We start from the raw sequence: 6,737 nt of genomic DNA on the forward strand, positions 1-6,737 counted from the left end.
AGATGTTACCTACTATTGTCCTAGGGGGTCGCTCTTCCTCTAAGATCTTGGTAAAGCAGGAAGAACAGAGAACGAGCGACCATTGTAGAGAATTGATGAGAGTTGTTATTGGAGGAAAGAAATCAACTTTTGACGATGACGGTCAATCTGGGTGAGTTCGTCCAGTGATATACATTTGTAACGAACGATGGGCTCACCTATATATACAACCACCAGAAAGATGAGAGTAGTAAGAGATCTTCCCAAAGAAAAATCCGACTTTTGACGATGACAGTTGATTTGGTCGAGTTCATCCCGTGATACCTTGAGTACATACGATGAGCTCGCCCAAATCGGCCATCACCGAAAGTCGAAATACCCGTGAGAGTGTCGTCCATATATACAACCACCTTGATAAATTTTCTTAGAAGTAATCTTTGATGTTTGATTCTTACTCCCTCTGTCCTAGAATATAAGAACGTTTTTTACATTATGCTAGTGTTAAAAATACTCCTATATTTTGGGACGGAGGGAGTATGTTATTTTTCATTTTATGATGAAAGGTGTTAGCACAAATTGATTTCGCAGTTATGGCTTCCTCCGAACACACAACTTCGATTAGGGTCGACTCTGCGGTCAAGGTGAAGCGCGACAGTGAGGCACTCCTTGGCGACGCTCATTGAGGAGAACCCGCAGCTGATCCTAATAAAGTATTTTGTAGATCTGGCCAAGAAGATTCCGCCAACTAAGGAGAGAGAGAGCCCCCCCCCCCCACACGTAAGTAGAGTGACGACCCAATGCCATTGAGCCCATCGACCGTCATTCCCGACGACGCTTGGTTCTGCACTATGGGGGATGTCTAACGCCCCGGACACACCCGCCGGTGGTCGTTACTCCTGGCGGGATCTAGACTGGCCCTATAGATCAATACTAGTCTTTTCTGCGCACTAGTCATTCCCGATGATGATTGGTTCTGCACTATGGGGGATGTGTAACGCCCCGGGCACAGCCGCCGATGGTCGTTACTCCTGGCGGGATCTAGACTGTCCCTACAGATCAATACTAATCTTTTCTGCGTACTTTTTCCTCACTCATGCGCACCCGGGAGGAACTTTCCGGTCGGTCACCCATCCTGAAACTACTCCAAGCTGAGCACGCTTAACTTTGGAGTTCTTTCCGAATGGGCTCCCAGAAAAAAGGAATTCCTTATTGACATGAGTAGTCTATCATCCTTAATAAGCCAGGCTATCACATACACCCCCACTCATAAGAAACGGCGTCCATGTCGGGCTACATGAACGTTCCCTCTTGGCAAACACGTCTGTGCATCAAGTCCGACACACGTGCCATGCCGTGTGCCACGACGGGTCATAAACGTCATGCGCAACATGACCGCGCACCTGTCCGCAAACATCCGTGTAACCGCGAGGGTCGGCTCTGATACCAACTTGTAACGCCCCGGATACACCCGCCGATGGTCGTTACTCCTGGCGGAATCTAGACTGGCCCACAGATCAATACTAGTCTTTTCTGTGCACTTTGTCCTCACTTGTGCGCATCCGGGAGCAACTTCCCGATCGGTCACCCATCCTAAAACTACTCCAAGTTGAGCACACTTAACTTTGGAGTTCTTTCTGAATGGGCTCCCGGCAAAGAAGGAATTCCTTATTGATATGAGTATAGTCTATCATCCCTAATAAGCCAGGCTATCACAGGATGCTCCCACGTACTCTGAGTCCGCGATCACTGGTTTCACCAACTACACCTTGGAGTAGTCCACCTAGATAGTTTAACTTGGATTACCACTTGTGATGCTTTTGGGTATATGAGTGATGAATGTTTATGTTGATTATGTATGATGTGTTATTTCAACTTGCGTTCCTTCTTCGAATCTTTTTTGCTTTCTTTGTAGATGAAGTGATATGCGATGTACAGAGGTAGGTGTCCAGGAGTCTATGATTCAAGTAAAAATTGGTGGAAGGATGAGATCGAGTAAAAATCGGTGAGAGGGTGGGATCAAGGGGGGTCAGTGGAAGGAGGGATTCATGGGAGTACTAACGGAACTACGTACGGACTCTCCTTGTAGGAGTAGAGATCCAGAGCACAAAATAATAGGTTGATCATAGAATAATGAAACCCAAAAATAAAAGAAAATGAAAAACAAAACATGGAAAAATAAAAAATAAAAATGCGTGCACGCGCCAAATGGATTGACAAACTTTGGCAAGATTTTATTTGATTTGAATGTGTTAATGTGCGACGTTGTTTTGGGGAAGTGTCAATTTGATTGAGTTAATGCACACGTCAAATAGGCCGTCCAACTTTGGTAAGATTTGATTTGATTTGAATGATTTAATGCGCGAGGTTGTATTGGGAAAGTGCCGATTTGATTAAGTTAATGCACACATCAAATGGGCTGCCAACTTTGCTAAGATTTGATTTGATTTTTCCTTGGGCAAAAGATTTGATTTGATTTGAATGAGTCAATGTGTGACGTTGTTTTAGGAAATTGCCAATTGATTGAGTTAATGCACACTTCAAGTGGGCCGGGCCAAATTAGTTGTGCTTTAACGAAAGTTTGTCTGTAAGACGCCTGCGGGCATAATATAGAATTTGTGGAGTGGTTGGTGGGAGATGAGTAGATATACCCAAAACACAGTTGGATATAAAATAAAAATGCTCAATTGGTTGTGCAATAGCAATTCCACACCGTGGTGTATCACATAGGAACAAACCAATTTCCCTCGGGCTACGATGCTACTCCCTCCGTCCGCAATAAGTGTACATCTAGCTTTTGTTCTAAGTCAAAATTTTAAAATTTTGACCAACTTTATAGAAAATAGCTAGTAGTAACATATATGACATCAAATTGATATATTGTCAAAGTACATTTCAAAACAAGTCTAGTGATTCTAATTTAGTGCCATAAATACTTTTGGTCAAAGTTTTAAAACTTTAACTTTAGATAAAAGCTAGATGTACACTTATTCGCGGACGGAGGGAGTAGTTAGGTAGCTAGTCTCTCGGATGAATGCCATATAGGTTGTAGTGAAAGACATGCTAGTTAGATTTCCATGCTTGATTCTATGCATGGCTTTTTATCCGATTAGGACCACATGTAGAAGAAATAGAGATAGATTGGTGTAGTGGGTTGGATGTATTGCTTGAGCCTTGTGGGCATATATATAGAAGACTAGGAATACATGATCTTTTTGAAATACAAGACAAGATAGAATAACGGTAGCGAAGCAGATGGTGATCTATCCTATGTTTCCCAATAATCATGATACTCAACACCGCCCATAGTCACAACGGTAGCGAAGCCGATGGTGATCAAAAACAAAAAAAGAAAACACCGATCAAACAAACGACGAGAGAGAAAAACCTTGAGCAATAGATTGGGAAAAATACTAGGGCAGCCGATCAACACGATCAGCGGACGAACCCTAGGTATGGGTGACGCGGCCCCCGGTGGCATTCATGGAGATCGACCGCCCCGGGGCGGCGCGATGCGGAAGCGGCAGCGACGGCTAGGGTGTGGATCGAGATTAGGCTGATACCATGTAGAAGGAATAGAGAGGGATTGGTGTAATGTATCAGATGTATTGCTTGAGCCTTCGTGGGCATATATATAGGAGTACATAAGTTTTTTTAAAGTATAAGACAAACTAGAATAATTCCTGGTCTATCCTATGTTTCCTAATAATAACGGTACTCAACAACACATGTAGTCTTATGTTTCCCAATAATAACGATACTAAACAGCAAATGTATGTACCAAGTGATCTTAAGCGCATTGTGAGAAGCATACCAAATAAAATCAAATCATATGTATGGAAGAGTAGTAGACATCATTTTTATGGTCTCACTGATTTGCTACAAGTGATGGCATTTCAATACCAAGTATATAGAACACGCACATAGTTTGGTTATTGCCGAAACCTTACACGTGAGGAGACCCGTGAGCATATCCCGGGCTAAGCCCGACCTCTCCTACCAGAAGCACAATCTCCAATCTGTCCCAGGCCCCGACTTGGCCCGCCCGAGCATGAACCCTAGATTCAAACCTTCCCTATTGCGCGTGCGGCCGGCACCTCTGGCGCCCGCCCAGCACCGCACACGGTTGGTTCAAACCGAAGATAAGGAGGCCGCCATGACCAAGCCGCACCCCACTGTCAGACACCACCACCATGCCACGAGCACGCCAACGACCAATGCAAACCATTGCGAGCTCCCACCCCGCGTCGACCGGCCCGAAGCACAAGAGAATCCTAATCGGAGCTAGGACATGCCACCGGAGGGGATTCGAAGCATGCACGTCACCGTGACCGGAGGAGAGCCCCGCGCCCCCTAGGAGTCGGCGGACAGAACTGGCCAGATCAGATCGAGCCACCACGCCCCCAAAGGCGCCCCGTGTGGCCTCCATGCTCCATCCAGGCGCAACTGCGGGAGTGGAGCACGCACAAGCCTTCTCCCACCGCTGCCCTTCGTCGCGTCGCGCCGCCTAGCACGCCACGCCAATCGGAGGATGCCCGCCCGCACCAGCCCCACTAGCAGAGGGGAGAGGAAGCCCCGCTGCTGCCAAGTGGAGGTGGGATGAGGGGTAGAGACCGGCGCCGGCGCTAGGGTGGCTCTCAAGGTCGCCCGCATGTGCGACGCGAGAGGAAAGTTGGGGGAGGGGGGGAGGGGTGTTGTGGAAAAAGATCAGTGCCGACCCTCGTGTATAACTAACAAGCATTTTTTTTGGTTGTCTGCTGATTAGTCGCTTGTAGGCTGCGGAGGCGCAGCTGGAGCTTCACTTCCCGGGGCTCATTGCCAGCCGGAAATGGCGAATGAGCGCCGGCGGTAATTTAGACTAGGTTAGAGTATGATTTAGTTAAAAAAGTCCAAAATGTAATGAATTTTATCCGATTTGTATAAAAATCATCGGGTTTCCATGAATTTCCTCCGGTTTATTTGAAGCCGATTTAAAATGTATGTAGATAGCATTGGATGGCCGGCTTCCACATTCTTGTCCATGAGCTATTCCTCTGTCCGCGGACAGGGGACCTAATTCCTAAAAAAAACATTCGTTAAAGGGCAAAAGAAAAAAGACCTCACAATGACCTCATGATGTTTCCGAACCTACCCCTCCAACCCTAGTAGCCCGGCCTCTGCCCTTGCGCACGCACGTCTCAGGGATCTGGAGGGCATTCCGGTACAATGACATGAGCCAACAGAAAAGTGGTGAGAGCGGCCAGCAGACAGGAATGTCAAAAATATGGTGGGCGCGGCTCTCGAAACTGAATTGAGTGGTGCGAGCGAGCGAGCGAGAGGGAACGCAGCACGAGAAACTCCCTTGCTGCCTCCCTCCGAAATCCCGCCGCCGCGCCGGATCGTGGTAAGCGTTACCTCCCTCCCTCCCTCCTTCCCTGTCTCCGGGTTCTCCCCTTCCCGTCCGGTTCGCCAGTGGAATCACGGACCCGTGCACGCGCGCGCGACCAGCGAGGGTTGGTGTTCGGTTCGTTGAGGAGCCACGCCGGTGAGCGAGGCGTAGAACGGTGAAAGGGAAAGGGACGGGGAGGAGCGGTGCCGGCCGGGGAAGGCGCCGTTCGCGATCCACTTCGCTCTAGCGGGTTCGAGGTCGGATGGATCGGTGTTCGTCGAAGGCGATGCTGGAGTTTGTGCGCGGAACCGGGGTTCCGTGTGCCTGATAGCTTCCGTGTGTTTGCACCGGGGAGATTAGGATCGGAGATAGTAGTAGTGGCCGTGTGCATTTCGGCTCGATTTTGCATAGTATAATACGGTGTGGTTGTCTGCAGTTTGGGTGCGTGGGGGAATCGATCCTTGATGATGGGCGAGTGTTGGGTTAGCTTTGTCCTTTTACCCATGGATTTAGTTATCGTCTTCTTTTTCCAAATGAACTGTCTCTATGTATGGAGATATAGATTGAGGCTCTTATCCTTGAGTCCTAGTGGGGATGGAGGTAACTTTGCTGCGGTCTGCGGCAAAATTGCGATTTATATTTTCAGCAGCTACAGGAGATCAATTACACTCATCATTTCATTCTCTTATGTAGGCTCGCTGAGTTTGGTGTCGTCCGAGATGAGCACCAAGATAATGGTAACCTACCAGAGGAAGCGTGGGACATCGCACGCTCGGAGGGCTGATGGCGCCACTCCGGCGGAGCCTCCTTCTGTTTCTAGCAGTGGGGTTGCCGGCAGCCAAGCCACCAAAGACCAGCCCGATGCCGACGCTGATGACGATGTAAGGAAGCCTGACTCTATCTCCTTATCGTCGTTGTAGAATTATTGATATTTGATGATATTTCCGTTGAATCTGCCAGTCTGCTGTTACTGATTTCCCCGCCTTTCTAAGATGGTCATTTGTTGCACTTTTTTTAAGGAGGGCGCAAAAGTTGCTGCGTGGAATATATGTGCCATGTGTTTATACAACTATATCATTTGTGTCTTCGAAAATTGTGTGGTACCAATAGGATGCAAAGACACTTGTATCTCAAGATGTCAATAGCTGCATGTTTTTAGAACACTATATTTGTTTGATGTTTGATATGAGCCACATGTTTTTGGAACTCTCTATGTCTTTGGAAATCGTTAATATTTGATGTTATTTCTGTTGAATTTGGCTTTCTACGTTAGTTATGTCGATACTCATTTTCCCGCCTTTTTTAAGGAGGGCGCAAAAGTGGCTGCGTGGAATAGTACAGTATGAGCCATGTGTTTCTACAACTATATCATTTGTGTCTTCGGAAATTGTGT

This window comes from Triticum dicoccoides, chromosome 6A (genome assembly GCF_002162155.2).
Source record: "Triticum dicoccoides isolate Atlit2015 ecotype Zavitan chromosome 6A, WEW_v2.0, whole genome shotgun sequence".
In the NCBI taxonomy this organism is placed as follows: Eukaryota; Viridiplantae; Streptophyta; class Magnoliopsida; order Poales; family Poaceae; genus Triticum; species Triticum dicoccoides.